The sequence below is a fragment of the Peromyscus eremicus genome, chromosome 4 (genome assembly GCF_949786415.1).
Source record: "Peromyscus eremicus chromosome 4, PerEre_H2_v1, whole genome shotgun sequence".
Taxonomy (NCBI): Eukaryota; Metazoa; Chordata; class Mammalia; order Rodentia; family Cricetidae; genus Peromyscus; species Peromyscus eremicus.
The window spans coordinates 116525346-116541884 of record NC_081419.1 but is presented as its reverse complement, the minus strand read 5'-3'; the positions used below and the strand labels follow the sequence as shown (position 1 = coordinate 116541884).

The window sequence follows — 16539 nt, the reverse complement described above, 5'->3', positions numbered from 1 at the left end:
GTGGGAATGCACTGTCTTTACCCCACTCTGTCACCACATTGGACTCCTTCTTTCTGTGGAGTTAGAAAGTATTCTTGTCTTCATTGCATGAGTAACAGTGTTCAATGATAAGGTTTTAGAATGATGTACATGCACTAAGTTTACTCAATACAAGGCTCCAACTTTTTGATCGAGTTGGAAGAAAGTTGAAAAGCACAGTGGAATTCAAAATATACAGAATCTATATTATGCTCGCTAAGATAATCTTTTGACACCTTAAAACTTCAGTTTTAGTTACAGCCTGTAATCTTTTGGAACTTTGTCTAAAATTACATCCTGTTCTTTCACATTCCCTTCTGGAGTATGTTCTCTTGAGGACAGGCTCTAAAATAGTTGGATGTGACAGTTCCTTTTATGGAGATTTTGATGATGTTGTTTCAGTGATCCTTTTCAGGCTTCAAATAGATCCTAAGCCCATGCTTAAAGGTTGAGGAAGGTATGCCGAAGTTTGTCTTGTTGTTGGTAGAGGTGGAGATATAGGATTTCCTTACTGTGACTGGCATGGAATTTACTATGTAGACAGGTGACCTAAACTCAGGGAGATCTATCTGTCTGCCTCTGTCTCGCAAATTCTGGAATTACAGGTGTGCAACATTGTACTTGGTAAATATACCCAATCTCCTCTGAAGTTTGTATTAATCTAAGCCTCAGAGGTATCTATTTGCAGCATCTATCTGGGTCCCCTTGAGTCCATCTATAGCTTTAGGCTCAACAGGCTTCGGGGGGGGGGGGACTATACACAGCATAGGCTATACACATAGCGCCCCTGCCTCCCTAATTCCCATTCACCATCAGGGTAGAAGCTAGGTGAGAGCCTCCAGCACTCTGCAGCAGTCAGTCCATGAGGCTGTCTGGTAGCTGTTCCCTTTGCCTCACATCTTATAGGTAATGGCTACATACTTGGGAGCTGAGGCCACCACAGGCAGTTGTGAGTATCTCTGACCTAGGATCTCATGCTACAGTGGAGTCATTGTCTCCACAGGCAGAATTCCATAGCCCCCACAACAGACATGTGGGTAGATTCACCTAGCACAGAGAGAAAGCTCTGGCTTCCTAGTTGGATAGCTGTCATTCATCTTGTTCTGAAAAACCTTATTGGGGGTAGGGGAGGAGAATGGCATTTTTACCATGGGCAGTATTACATAGTAACTGAGTTGGCTTAGCAGCTTTTCAGATTTCCAGAATTCTGTAGGGCATTAGGCCAGATTCCATATTTTTTTCCTGCTGGGGGTCTTCTCTGTACATTCATGAACATATCTATCTGTGTGTCTTCAGATCCACTTGTAAAACTTTTTCTGTGGAGACATTTCATAATTGCTCAGTAGTCCTTAAACAGTTAACCTATGCAAATATAAAATCAAGAAAGACTATGCTGAACTCAGGTAGGATGAGAACCCCAAAGACCATCCCCCTGAGAGAACATTTTAGAACTCCTTAACCGTCATCATTCATCTCTTCTCCCCACATAGCCCCATTCCCGTGATCAGTTACATATTGTAATGTTTCTTTAAGGAGAGCCACATCCTGATCACCTGAGACCCCACAGGAATAAGCCAATGACAACAATAAGGAGCCATTGATCACTAGAAGCCTGACATGTCCCCAACAAAGCAGAAGGAACCAGGGGTTTTTATGGCAAAATAACTTACCCAATTAAGCCACTCACTTCAATAAGCCAAGAAATGGAGGGGTTGAGGGCGAGGACAGAAGACAAAACTTTGGGCCTTTTCTTACAGGATAGTGACAATACAAACTTTCCAAAGGAGAAAAATGGAGCTTGAGTTCTTTCCCAGTTGTTTATTTATTTAGGTTTTTCCAGACAGGGTTTCTCTATAACAGAGTTCCTGTCCTGGAACTCACTTTATATACCAGGCTGGCCTTGAACTCACAAAGATCCACCTGTGTCTGCCTCTTGAGTGCTAGGATTAAAGGTGTGTGCCACCATCACCCAGCAGCACATGGTCATAGAACAGACACCAGGTAGTTCCTATTCCCCTCAGAATAAGTGGGCTTTCTTCCCGCTGAAGATGTTGCATTATTTGGAGATTGTAAAATTGTCATTTTGTTTTTATGCGGTTTTTTTTTTTTTTTTTAATATTAGCAGTTTCTTCCAGATTCCACATAGGCTGGCCCATTTATTTTGAATTAATTTTTCCCCATGGTATACTGACGAGTATTATACAGACCAACAGTTCCTTCTGGTTTTCATTCCGTGCTTCTCCCATTGACCTTGTACAGAATCTTAATCAAATTAAACCCCATGTTTTTAGATTCTACATCTGTAAAATGATAATGCCACAGCTAGTCTGTAAGAGGTGGTGGCAGCCTCCCGTAGACTGTAGGCAGCTCTGAAGGATGCTGCAGCACCTGCCAGATGCATGTCTTTCAGGATCCACCACACAAATCATTTCCAGTGTTCTTTTTGTGTATGTATGAAAATCATGTTCTTTTCCTTTACTAAAATCAGTATGTCTTTTAAATATCAGCCAAGTTGTGTTCTCCAGAGCAAAGCTCCCTTTATGTGTCCTCTCACTCCTCTGAGGAGGAGGTAGAATTACTGTTTTTGTCTAGAGTCCAGGATGTGCACTGATGGGTCCTGATGCGAGCCAAATCTGATGTGCACTGATGGGCCCTGACACAATCCGAGTCGGGTCCTCATGCAGTCTGAGTCCAAGAACCATGTTCAGTAAGAAGCTAAAAGGAAAGAGACAAACATTTAAAGGCACATCATCTTCTATTAGAATGAATAGCAAAGGCCTACCATGAGCCCATCCTGGCTTTGTGCACGACTGTCCTAGGCTCTAATTCTGTTTAACAAACACTTTTTTTTTGAGACATGGTTTCTCTGCGTAGCTTTGGAGGCTTTCCTGGAACTCATTCTGTAGCCCAGGCTGGCCTCGTACTCACGGAGATCCACCTGCCTCTGCCTCCTGAGTGCTGGGATTAAAGGCATTAGCCACCACTGCCTGGCCAAACACTTTTTTATAGACCAGAAATAATCCTGAGAGCCATGGAGAACTGCTACCCAGCTTTCTAATGGTCTTTGTTTTAATTCACTTACCAAATAGCTCTCCCTTCAGAGTGTCCAGGCCTTCAGGGAACTGCCTCAGACTGAATATTTGTGCCCTTCAATATTCATGTGTGAAATTTATCCCATATTTATTGATATTATAGTGGGTGATTTAGGTCATGAAGGTGAAATTCAGTTGAAAGTAATTAATGCTCTAATAAATGGATCCCAAGGTTGCTTAGCCCCTCTCTGCAACCAGAGGAGGGCAACAAAGATGGCGTTTGTGATGAACAGGCCCTCACCAGACAGCAGATTTGCTTCCTGTTAGTCTTGAGTTTCTCTATCTCCAGAAGTAGAGTGCTGCAAAACTTACCTGACTAAGGTAGTTTCCTACAGCAGCAGGCAGAGACTAAGGTGTGTGCCATAACTCAGGGTAAACTTACAATGAAGGCAGCTAAGCATTACCATTGATGGAAGACTATTGTGTAACCTTCTTGGCTAGAAATAATTCTAAAGCCAGTTTGTGTTGTGCTGCCCACAGGCAGAAGAATGAGCAATGAACGTTAGACATAGTCGAGCAGCTGGAGTGGTGGCTCAGCAGTCCAGAGAGCCAGGTTCAATTCCTAGGACCCACCTGGTAGCTCACAACCATCTTTAGCTCCAGTCCCAGGGGACCCAATGCCCTCTTTTTGCCTCAGTGGGCACTAGTCATGCACATGGTACATAGACATATGTGCACCCAAAAATACCCTTACACACACAATCAAAGTAAATACTAAGGGAACTTCTGCTGTCTGTTCCTGGTGAAAATAAGTTACATGGAATAGGTCAAGCTGTCCTTCTTTACATACCATAACTAACTCACTCTTGAAGATCAGTGAGTCACAGAAGTTCTGAGTGTCAAACACAATCCTTCTGTATCACATACATCCGCAAAGAAACTCCTTTCTCCTTACAAAACTGAGTAAGAAAATAATATTTTTAGGCTCTTCAAGTAAAACCGGTAGGTTACTGTGTTGCAGAAATTGTTTTGTGTCCCATCTACTGTTCTCTGGGTGCCCAGTGAATGCAGGTGGGAAGGAAGAAAACAGTTAGACAAGAGGTTATTTCATTTGTATGTGGACTTTCAGTTTGTGCTTATAGAACCATTTCTCACCTTTATTTTCCAAGTAATTTTCCCAAAGCAGCACCAAATAAAGATGAGAAAAGAAACTAGATATTGGCCTCATATTTGTGCTGGAGAGCTATTTACCATCTATCACTGCAATGCATTCTAAATAGGTTTATATCCAGCATTCCAAATTTAATATAAAAAAATTGCAGATGTACTCACTTCCCAAATTATAGTGCTACCAACTGTAGCCACAGGAACATCCAGTAAGCTTTCAATAAATTCAATTTTACAAAGCTCTTGGCCTCCTTGAATTTTTAAATAGTAAATAGCTATGTAGACAAAAGTAGAAGGCAGCCACCTTTCTGACCTAGTATGTTATCATCGAGACCCAGGTAACTCACCAACGGTTTACACCAACCGTTCTCTCTTCTTGGTGGATAGATGGTGTTAAATTCACTTCTTTCAGGGCTGAGTAGAGAAACAAAGACTAACTGAAATACCTGGAAGGAAAGAGACTGTAGACTAGGAAATCTCAATTTTGTAAATTTTATGTTAGCTCCAGGAGTGTGTAGTGATGGAATGCCTCCCCTCAATGGTGCTTTCTGGACCACTAATTAAGGTATTGCCTCTTTTTTCCCTTTGCATTCATCAGGCGAGCACTAGTTGATTTTTTTTTTTTATCATAGGTCTCTAAAACTAAACACTGATAGCCAGTGAGAAATAGTCCTGAATAGTCTCAACATTAACAATAGAGACGGGCCAAGGCATGAACAATGAAGAAGTCTTGAGTCACCAGAGATAAGGACTTGCATTTTCCCATCTTCTGTAACAAGGAAAGGTAGTTAGATAGCAGCGAGAAACTATTTGCAGATATGGAATTCACATTTGAAGGAGTCTTCATGACAGAGCAGCCCAGCTTTTCATTTCAGAAATAAGAAGCCAAAGACCTAGAGAGAAACCTGTTCAATGTCATATGAAGAACTTGAAATGAACGTGGTTCGTGTCTGCTGATTGCTGGTCCCATGTTCTTTGTGAACCTCCCTCTCTATGACTGTGTTCACTGTAGAAGAGAACATTTGCCGAATGCTGTAGATGAGTCCAGATGTCACAAAATCTAATCTATTCTCTTTAAAAATTTGCTCATTGCAACTCCCCATGGATACTAACTTAGATAACCAGAAATTGTGTCCTTCTTTTGAATGTCATTACAGTGACAAGTTCTAGCCTGTTGCAGTCCTGGAAAGAGACAATTAACATCATAGCAAGAGCTGGAAAATACAAGCATTGAAGTTAATTTGACTTCTTATTTATTCTGGAAAACGCAGTATTTAATATTCACAGATCTGACTGTATTTCTTACTTTCAAAAATTATTGCAACATACATGAATGTTATCAGATCTGTCTTCACTGGTTCACGCCTGAATGAAATTGACACTAGCATTGGAAAGAGTGAGACTGTGTGTGGGAAAATTAATCTCTATACCAAATATAGCTAGAAGTCATGCAGCCCTATCTGCATTTCCAAGTCTGATTTTATACCAAAAAAATGTCTTGGTGTTGTAGCATTTTGGTCAGAGAGAATAGCAGTTTCTGTTAGTGATTTATCCTGTTTGGAATTGTTTGCTGGCTGACCCACCCATGGAGTCCTGCCTTGCTTTTCCTTCAGTGGGCGTTTCACGAGGGTCCAGTATGTGCCAGACTGAGAGGGCACAGGTTAAGTGCTCATAAATCTTGTGTGCAGAGGGTACAGGCCACCCCATCAAAGGTCTGCAGGTGGCTGAGTGCTCCTGAAGGGCCGATGCTTCATGCCACTAACAAATCAAACTAGGGAGAGAATTGCTTATTTGTTTGTGAGTGTATTTCTCAATGACAGCTGTTCTTATAAGGCCTTGGGAGCTGCTATTAATTTTGAGTAGTCAAAAATGCTTCCATCTAGTCAGCTGAGAGAATTATGGCAACCTTTTGATGAGTTTTCTTTATTTGCATTTCTCAAAAACTGGGGTGGCTGAAATTTACAGCCATAATCCTGCAGGGTATGGCTGTTTCAAAAGCTGCTGGTTATGTGTAGGTATATCTTCTTGCAAAAGGCAGGCTGGAGTTGACTTCACCAATGAGAGGGCATGTTCCATCTTTAAAACTTGAATGGCGGTGGGTAGCTAAGTGTCACTGACTAGTAAATGAGGAATAGCAGTACACATATCAAAGAATTCACATGATTTCCTTGTATTAGTAAAGACTCCACAACTTTCTTAGGACTCAGTTTTCCTTCAGTGATTTAGTTTTATCTGTATTTAGTTTTAGACTTAGTTTTACTGTTAAAAATCATAAAACGTAAGCAGGGCTTTCCATTACTTATTTTCTACATTTTAAGGCTGATGTTATTTCTATCTAAAGTAATAACAATGCCACTTATTAAACCCTTCACTGTCTTGTCGCCTCCAATACTGCCTAGACCTCCCAACCTGAACGATGGACTTGGCCAAGAGGGAAAAGCTTTTAATGGAAGCAGACTTTTCTATTACATTTAGCTTGCCTTTCTGATGGCAGCAGGCTGGCCGACCTGTCTTATCATGATGTAATAAACATTGAAGCCAGAGTCTGAGCTTGATGACTCTGAAGAAAATTGAGCTAGGTCTGTTCACTGGGAATCAGAAAAAGAAAAGTTAAAGCCAGCATATAAATGAATTTTTCACTCTAATCCATAAGAAATATCACAGTGTAACAGACAGAATCCTGGCTTTATTTCTAATATGTACATATATGCATATAGGTATAGGTACTTGATCGATGGATAAATAGATCCTTAATGTTTCTGGTCTCCAAACTGTACTTACATAACTACATAAAATGTCTGTGCTAGTTTTGGGTGCCTATTAATCATTTCACTCCTGTGAACATTCTTCATACAGCTCTGTTTTAACCTGACACTTACAGTCGTGTTGGTTGCCCATCCAGAATAAAGCTAATTACTTGGTTTGGGGATTTCACATGTACTAAGAAAAAGACAAATTCCATGGGAAATCAGTAGACCTCAGTATATTGATTTCATTTTCCTAATTTTTGTCCTTTTGTCTCTAGAATGATTTATTTACTGAATTGCAGAGCAAGTTTGTTGTTAATGTTTTTCTTAGACCAAAAAAAAAAAATGTGCTATTTTAATCCTCATCTGTTTGTTTCCAGTGTTTTGCTCTGCATAATCAAATTTCATAATTATGCAAAGTAGGCCATAGAGCTGTTGTTAAAATTTCTTCCAGCACTCTCTAGGCCTATCATATCGCCCACAAACACCCAATTTATTTGACCTCAGTCATCATTTTTAACTTTAATATACAGTTTTCCCAGAAGAGCTCAAATGCCTTCACATAATTTCCCACTCTTGCTTGGAGGATAATGGCTATAACAGGAAAAGATGCCATTTTGAGGAGTTTCTCATGAATACTGAGTCCCCATTTGTGCCTGTCCTTTTTCCTGTCCTATAACATCGCAAAAAAAAAAAAAAAAAAAATGTTCTGTTATTACATTGGGCTTCATTCTTCCTCACATCTGAGTCTCACCTCAAATGAGAATGCTGTGAAGGTTTGAAAGGAAGTAAGATGCACTCCTGGAGAGCAATACAGTAAAGCCAAGATAATAGGTAAACCCTCTCCACATGTCTGAAGTGCCGCTTGTAGCTCGGTGTAGAGAAATTTTAATCAGCAGAACCTGAGTTACAGGGTTTCAGCTGAGAGGCAACATAAACATCCCTGCTCAGGTCCTTCACTGGACAGATGATGAAACCAGGAACTTAGAGCGTTCTACATGTCACTCTCCATTGTATAACCTGTGATCTGGTCACCCTAAATCACAGGTTATTAAAGCAAAAAGACATATGGTGTTCATTTAACCATTCCATTAAACTTATAAAAACAATAATCGTTTTTTATTATTTCTATAAAAATGATGCATGCTCGTTTATAAATATTGTACACGATATAAAAAAAGAGAGAACAACGGTTACCCAGTCTTTCTCTAAGCACAATGAATATTCCTGCCGAGTGAATGTAATTTTGTTGTCGATATGTATAGGCACAGATAATGGGATGGATACCTAGACTGATAAGAAGGAATTAAAGAGAACAGAGCACAAGGATGAAGCAGCTTTGAAACAGTGTGTTCATTCTAGCTGTGCTGTCTTGAGGACAAGGCTTCAGTTGAATTTGACTTGCATTTGACAAAAGTGAAAGGAAAGAAAGCAAACTGAAGAAGTCGCTGAATTTCAGTGTCTCTGCTGTGAGATTACGTCCTCTAAAACATGTGACTTCAAGAAAAAAGATTATTACAGAATTAGTGTTACAGCCACTAGTTTTCAAGTATTGTGTTTCTATCTGCAAATTATCTACTGACTGTCCTAAAATACATATAATTTATTTATGCCCACCTCCCAGTTTTGAAAGTTACTATTTCTAGATTGTCAGGATATGTAAATGCACATTCATTTGTAATGACCCTTTGGTAAATCACATGTCATTTGTCCTGGTTTCCTCCTTCTGAGATCTTTCTTAGGATGGTTCCTGGCTAGGTATTGCCATTGAGTGTGTTTGTGAAGTTCTGCTTTGATGGCTTTCACCTTCCTTCTTGCCTGTGAAGAAGCCTCCCAATGGCTTCCTGCCCCCTGCCACATACTTGGGGGGATTTTTTCTTTCCTTCCTTGACAGTGAAATGCTAGTTGAGATCCTAGAACTTAAAGGCATTGAGACCTGACCCCTAACACTAGCCCTGCTCAGACCTTCTAGCGGTCGTCCAAGGCTGTGCTGAGCCTACAGTGCTCCTGTCAGAGTTTAAGGCTCCAGCGTCCATCTGTCCAGTTTGGGGTCAGTGACATGACATGTGACTTCACTTCTCTGCTAGATCTAAGAAGGCTTGTTGATTTCCTGGTTTGGCATTTTTCATATGTGGATATGGAGCGTTGCTTTCCAAATTTCTTCCATACAGGATCAGAAACCATAAGCCTCACTGTGGAAGGTTTAGAAGACAGGAAACAGTGGTGAAGATAGTCTAGAGCGTTCTCAAATACCTTTCGGGTTCCCCTCTTTAACCTCCCCCTGTTAGGGCAGCACAGTTGGCACCACTAGCCAGCAAGAGTGCTCTGTTGTTGGCCACAGGCTACAGAGTGCTTTTCCCTTTTAGGATCCCGTCTAAGATACCATACTGCATTCACTCCTTGTTTCCCTAACGTCTCCTGCTGTGACAGTTTCCAGTACTTGCCATTTCAGATAAAGGCTTCAACACTGGGTCAAGAATTTTACAGAATGTTCTCAGTTGAGATTTCTGTCATGTTTTCTCAGAATTGGCTGAGGATTATAGGTTGGGGAGAGGCAGGTGACAGGAGTGAAGTCTCATGGCATCACTTCCTGTCAGCCTGAGCCATCACTACTGACACTGACCTGATCACTTGGCTGAGGTCTCTCCACTTAAAGTTTCTTGCCCTGCAGGCCCGCCTACACACCTTTCTAAACTGCTCTTTGGATCTTGTCACCATGCAGCCAGTGTGTGTCCTAGGAATGGAGAGACTGCACTTCCCTGAACTTCCTGACTCTGCACAAATCATGTGGAATTCTGCAGGAGAACATACTTATCTGCTCTTCCCTTTTGACTTATGTAATCAATTACTGAATTGTTATATTCTTAATTCTAGACCAGTGCTATTATTTTCCTTGTTTTGCACTTCAGCTACCTCCAGCTGTGGCCACTAAGAGGCTTTTGTGGTGATGGCAGGTTTCCTTAAAATGACCATGCTGTGGGTCTGAGTTCTTCAGGCTCATCTTCTAACTTCTCTGTCCCAGGCCTAGAAACAGCCCTTTCTCCAGGGCTGGCTGGCTTCCCCACCCCCCACCCCTCCCACCCGCACCCCACTGCCCCTTGTATTCCTCAGCCTGCACACTATATGCTTCTTGGATGCTTGATGTTGCTGTTGGTTTTTAAGACATGATTTGTGTGGCTCATATTTAACTGAATAATCACTTGTCTGAGTTCTCCCAGTCATTTGGCTGTTCATCCTGTCATATATGTTCATCATCTGACATTTACTTATGTTTCATCCAACATAATCCAAAGCTATGACCTTATTTTTGTGGGAAAGTACCATTATATGAAGGTACTAGAGAGGAAGAAAGCAGGGTAAGGTTTGCCCAAAGTAACTTAGAATTCTTCTGAAAATGTTCCTATCTTTTCTTTCCTCTCCCTCCCTCCCTTCCTCCCTCCTTCCCTCTTTTTTTCCTCTCTCCCTCCTTTCCCTTCTTAGGTATTAAGGACAGTAGGATCACTGGCTGTGGGTGGTAGAGCCTCACGCCTGCCCTCTGGCCCTATCTCTGTCTAGCACCAAAAGCCTGGGCTTCTGCAGACTCTTCTTACAGCCTTACCTGCTTCTGCCTCCCAGAGGGCATTTCCTACCTTTACCATGTACCTAGAGACATGATCATTATCTCAATGTGGCTGTAATGCATGAGGGTGTGGATGATTGCTTTCATGGGTGGTCTGCCATATGATAAGGTGGGTGGTCAGGTATAATGAACAAGATTCTGGATGACCTTCTATTTTCTGTCCCCTCCTCAGGATGCTAACCCAGAGTGCTGCCTGTCAGTGGCTTGAGCTGTGGCAGTCCCCTGAAATACAGACAGTTTTTTTTTTTTTTTGGTGCTTCTCATTCTTTGTTTTTTGGGGGTGCTTTTGGAGGAGGTGAGGGGGGCATAAAGATGTATGTCTTCATCTTTAGGCAGAACCATTCTGTTCACTTCTGTGGTTTATAGAAATAGTTCTCGGTGCCATTGCGTTTTCAGCATGAGGCTCTCCATATGGTATAGGGGAAGCCGTGCTTGTTTTCCATGACACATGTGGGAAGAAAGAGGACTTTTCCCCTTGGTACTAAATGCCAAATATCTCCAACATTTTATATAAATCAGAAATAATTACCCAAGTCCCCCTGAAATGCAGTTGTTATGAGGACTATAGAGCTTCAGGGACTTTAATTTTTTTTGAAATATAGGGCACCAAGCTTCTTTTGTCAGGGATTGCAAAGGAAACAAAGTGGAGCTTGTCCACCTGCAGTTTGTTCCTGACAGGACTTCTCATAAAAATCAAATCTAGACCATCCGCTAGATTAGAACAATGAGGCACTAAAAACTGTAATGTGAAAATACAAAGTACTTGAGAGGCAATGGGTAGGCACACCTGATAAGACTGTTACTGGATTTGAGATTTTCTTTTTTAGCACAAGAAACCAGAACAAGGAAGAAAATCCAGTGTTTCTGGGTCATGAGTGGAGACTGGAAGAATCGCCAGTGCCTGTAGTTTTTTTACTCTTAGGGGGCCTGCCACTCAGCAAATAAATACATGGAGACTTATTCTTACTTATGAATGCCTGGCCTTAGTTGGCTTGTTTGTAGCCAGCTTTTCTAACTTTAATTATCCCATTTCTCTTTAAAAATATTTTGCCTCTGAGTTTTTTACCTTTCTTTATTTTATATATCTTTCTTTCCTTCTTACTCCATGGCTGGCTGTGTGGCTGGGTTGCTGGCCCCTGGTGTCATCCTCTCCTTTTCTCACTCCTTGCCCTCTTCCTGAGATTTCTCATCCTTTTTTGTCTCTCTGCCAGCCAGCCCCACCTATTTCTCTCTCCTTCCCAGCTATTGGCCGTTGAGCTCTTTATTTGACCAATCAGATATTTTAGGCAGGTAAAGTAACACAGCTTTACAGAGTTGAACAAATGCAACATAAAAGAATGCAACACATTGTTGCATCATTAAACAAATATTCCACAGCATAAATGAACATAACACATCTTTGACTAATATTCCACGTTTCCCCTTTTTGTCTATGTAAAATTGAAATGTCTTAACTTTAACATAGTAAAACTATATACAACAAAAACAGTTATCAAGTAAAAACTACATTTACACTATTCAGTCCATTTGTATTTAGCAAATTCAGAGAAAATACTCCATTATCTATTTTATGTAGTGATTCCAAAGTTTTCTACCTAATTTACTTCCTATCATAACTAAGGAAAACTACAACTCTAATTACTTAGTCCTTAACTCCATCAAAGACCTCAGAAGGATGTAGTATTACCTAACAACAGAGACATCTGGTTGCCTGGATAGTCACCCAAAGTTCCTCTGCAACATTGGAGCATCCATCTTCAACTTATGGCCTAGAATATCTGGCAGCCTTTTCCTTGAAGCAAAAAATTTAAAGGACTGTCCTGCCCTGTATTGGCAAAGTTTGCCAGTCACTTTTCTCTTTATCCTGCAGACTATCTGTGAAGCAGGAATCTCAAAGGACTGTCCTGCCTTGTCACAACAAAGTTCAACAGTCTTTTTCCATTGTCTCGCTTGTCCAGTCTATACAGCATACTGTTAGCAGTCAAGGCAAGAGCAGTTTCTTGCCCAGATGGCTAGCCTTGCCACATTGAAAGCAAACTCCATATGGAGTTTCTTCAGTGCCCATCATCCTTTTATGAAGTAGATTGTTGCTGCCAGGAGCAAATCTATCTCATTCTCATGAAAACCTTAGGTTATTAAACATCTTAAATGCCATATTCTGTACGTCTTTGAAGTGTTTGAAAATTATCTGTCTAAAATATACCTGTTTAACCTTGAAAACTTAACTAATGTGACTACAAGTTTGATTATTATAGATTAACTATTAACCTCATTTCTTAATGATACATTGCATTTTAAATAAGTTTCAAAAGCATAATGCTTCAAACATGAGTAGAAACATACAGTATAACAAAAATAACTTTAAATTTGTATCAATATACTAAAATCCATGCCTATGCAAAACATCTGAGATTAATAGTTGTCTTTTTATCATATATATATATATATATTGGTTTTTCGAGACAGGGTTTCTCTGTGTAGCTTTGCGCCTCTCCTAGAACTCACTTGGTAGCCCAGGCTGGCTTCAAACTCACAGAGATCCTCCTGGCTCTGCCTCCCGAGTGCTGGGATTAAAGGCGTGCGCCACCACCGCCCGGCTTTTATCCTATATTCTTATATTCCCCTAAATGTTAACAAATATCCATAACCCACCAAATAACCAAAAAGCACCCACCCCACCTCTTGGTATTGTGAGCATTGTGTTCTCCAGACTGCTTCCTGTTGTCTGTGGGTGAAGACATCTTTGGGGGTCTCTGAAAAAACTGAGATAATGGGCAAGTACTGGCAAGACTAACTGTAATCTTTGTTGATATATATTACCTGTCTTGGCAAAGTTCAGCAGTCTTTTTCCTGTCGAGATTCAGGAGGTCCCCAATCAAACCTGATCCATGTTAACCTTGAAGGAATCCACTGCCTCTTGTGTCTTTTGGGAACAAAAGCAAAACCTCTTCCACAACTTAATGTATTTTTTGACTTTTTAAAAGTTAAGAGAGCCCTAAAGTATCTAGGTTGGTTCAGTTTAGCAGTCCTGTTTACAACCCTATGCCTGTCAGCAGCTGTTGTTTGCTCATCACCATTCAAAAAAAAATTCAAAATCAACACAATACCATAAAGGATCCAGACTCCCTGTGTATTTGCTATCATTATATGGCTTTTTTCTTTCATATTACTCTTACTATCTTTTTAAAGGCTTTAATATTTTAAGCTATTTATTTCTTTCTATGACTGTCTACACCCATTTTCTTTTCTATTGTAAGCCTACACACTTTGTTAAACACACTGTAACCTGTTTAGAGGTTTTTTTTTTCCATCTGGACCTCTTTACTGCATATCTTTTAGCCTTTTTGGTCCTGTGAGCAAACTTTAAACTGCTAAGCTACAGCTGGTCCTCCTAATGGCTCTAGCAGCTAGTTCCACCTCCTTCTCAGGTCCATGAAAGCCAAGCCTTAAGCTTCAAGTGCTGTCCAGAGGTGCATGTGACCAGGAACTGGAATCAACCTTCCTAGCTCTAGGAAGCTGGTGCCTCCACTGCCACAGGTGCTTTTACTTAGCTTGCCATTTCTATTTAGCACTGCTAGCTGAATGGCAGTGTCTCTTAAAGGATCCATGTCCTTTTTCTTTGTCCTTTTTTTTTTTTTCCAGCTTTCTTAGGCCCTAGGTGGATATTTGAGCCTCACATTGGTATGCCAAAATGTAGTTGTTGTTGTTTTACTCTTTGGGGGCCTACCACTTAGCTTTCAAATAAATACATGGAGACTTATTCTTACTTATGAATGCCTGGCCTTAGCTTGGCTTGTTTCTAGCCAGCTTTTCCAACTTTAATTATCCCATTTCTCTTTAACAACATTTTGCTTCTGAGCTTTTTACCTTTCTTTATTCCATATATCTTTCTTTCCTCCTTATTCTGTAGCTGGCTGTGTGACTGGGTGGCTGGCCCCTGGTGTTTTCCTCTCCTCCTTTTCTCGCTTCTCATCCTCTTCTCTAGATTACTCCTCCTATTTAGTCTCTCTGCCAGTCAGCCCTGCCTATTTCTCTCTCCTTCCTAGCTACTGGCCATTGAGCTCTTTATTTGAGCAACCTGGTGTTTTAGGTAAGCAAAGTAACACAGCTTTACAGAGTTGAACAATTGCAACATAAAAGAATGCCACACATTGTTGCATCATTAAACAAATATTCCACAGCATAAACGAATGTAACACATCTACAACTAATATTCCACAAGTGCCCCTCCTTCAGTACTTCCATGTATTCCTAGTTTGGCAACAGGTCAACACCAGAACCATCTCCTGACTTTTTAGGGGGACGAGGGGACTCATTTATTTGAGTCAGAAGATCCAATTTAAGTAGAAGTGATAGTAGGTATAGAAAATGGGTTTAGGATTGTGAATATAAAATGATGTGGGACTTGGGGGATAGTTCCATCCATAAACTGCTTACTGAATAAATATGAGGACCTGATTTCAGGTCTCATCCCCACATAAAAAATCCAGGCTAGAAGCATTGTGTCTGTAATCCCATCTCTGTGAAGGCGGAGAGAAGAGGATCCATGGGGCTGGCTTGACAGCCAATCTAGCTAAATCACATAGAGCTCCAGGTTCAGTGAGAGGCTCTGTCTCAAAAGTTAAGGTAGGACATGATTGAGGAAAACACTCAGTGTCAGCCTCTAGCCTCCACACACGTGTACACATGTGAACATGTACACATACACATGAACACTCACAGATGTTCTGTCAACCACAGTAGTTCCCTATTTATAGAGGACATGATCCAAAACCCACAGTAGGTACCTTAATCCCCTGCCTCCACCAAGTACAAACTCTGTGTGTGCTCTATTTTTTCCTGTGCACACATACCTATGGTAAAGTTTAGTTTATCCTGTAATAAATGTTACATGAATGTACTCACACACTATACTCTCCACACTTAAGCCCGTCTGCCACCTGGCCTTTGTCTCACATTTCCAAATCTTGCTCTGTAGAGCTTGACAGCCTTTGCATATAGTTTTTCTTTCCCTTTCCATATTAAGCAAGAACCTTTACCTTTTCATTAAAAATCATTTTTATAGATTTTATTTGACATATGCAAATTGTCAGCACCACCACCACTACTTCTGTGTGTTTCCTTGAATGTAAATAAGCACAGTTGGACTTCAGATAGCTACTGTGTACATCACAGGAGGGTAGCTTATCTGACATGGATATACTCGACAAAGGAATACTTCCCCAGGTGGTTAGGACGCAGTGAGAAGTTTTGCGAAGGTTAAGGGGAGCTATGAAAAGTCATGCCACAATAGTCATTGCTCCTCAACTTGCTAATCCTAACTTCTCCAAAGCTATTTTAATGTTAGAATTTTTTTTAAGATGATTAAAGTTTTGTGTTGTGGGTTTTTTTTTCTCAATGCTGGAAGAAAATTATATTTTTTTAAATTAATTGGTATCAATTGAGAATGCTTTCCCTAAGAAGGTAATCCAGCTGGTGCAAACCAGATGACTCCAGCAGTCACAGTAAAGCATCAGACTTTGACTCAGTTTAACTAATATCAAAGACTTTTTGACTAACAAAGGGAAATTTCATCTATTCAACTGAACTAACAGGTTGCTGGGTCTAGATGCCCTTGTTAAGAGTCTCTAAAAAGGAGAGCGGTGGCGGTCTCCTCTCTGTCAGAAGGAAGAGGTTCTTTCATGCTATGATCAGAGAACTGTTGTGGATATGAACATAATTCCCCGAGGGGGGCGGATTTTCCTGTGTATTTGACATTGTGTCTTTGACTTTCAGCATTGGTTTGTTTGGGTCTTAACCCTGACACTAGAATGTAGGAGTTTCTAAAGTAAACTCCCCTGTGCCTTCCTCCCTCCCTGTCCTAGTTTGCTTCTCTGTCGCTGTGAGGAAACACTCTGACCAGAAACAGCTTGGGGGAGAGAAAAGTTTGTTCTGGATTACACCTCTGAGTTATAGT

The 16539-nt window shown here is 40.7% G+C and overlaps 1 protein-coding gene and 1 long non-coding RNA gene across 4 annotated transcripts in view; one reads left to right on the top strand and one right to left on the bottom strand.

Moving 5' to 3' along the window:
- Positions 1-16539, top strand: part of Kif16b (kinesin family member 16B) — a 279683-nt gene that overhangs the window by 224184 nt on the left and 38960 nt on the right. The window lies entirely within an intron of this gene.
- LOC131909729 (uncharacterized) lies at positions 1835-14695 on the bottom strand. Of its 2 annotated transcripts, XR_009378919.1 has the most exons (4): positions 14451-14695; positions 13404-13506; positions 3901-4009; positions 1835-2733 (listed from the first exon to the last, which is right to left on the bottom strand). It is a non-coding gene; the product is annotated as an uncharacterized LOC131909729 (long non-coding RNA). The 2 variants fall into 2 exon arrangements; XR_009378918.1 differs by having other exon boundaries at positions 13404-14695.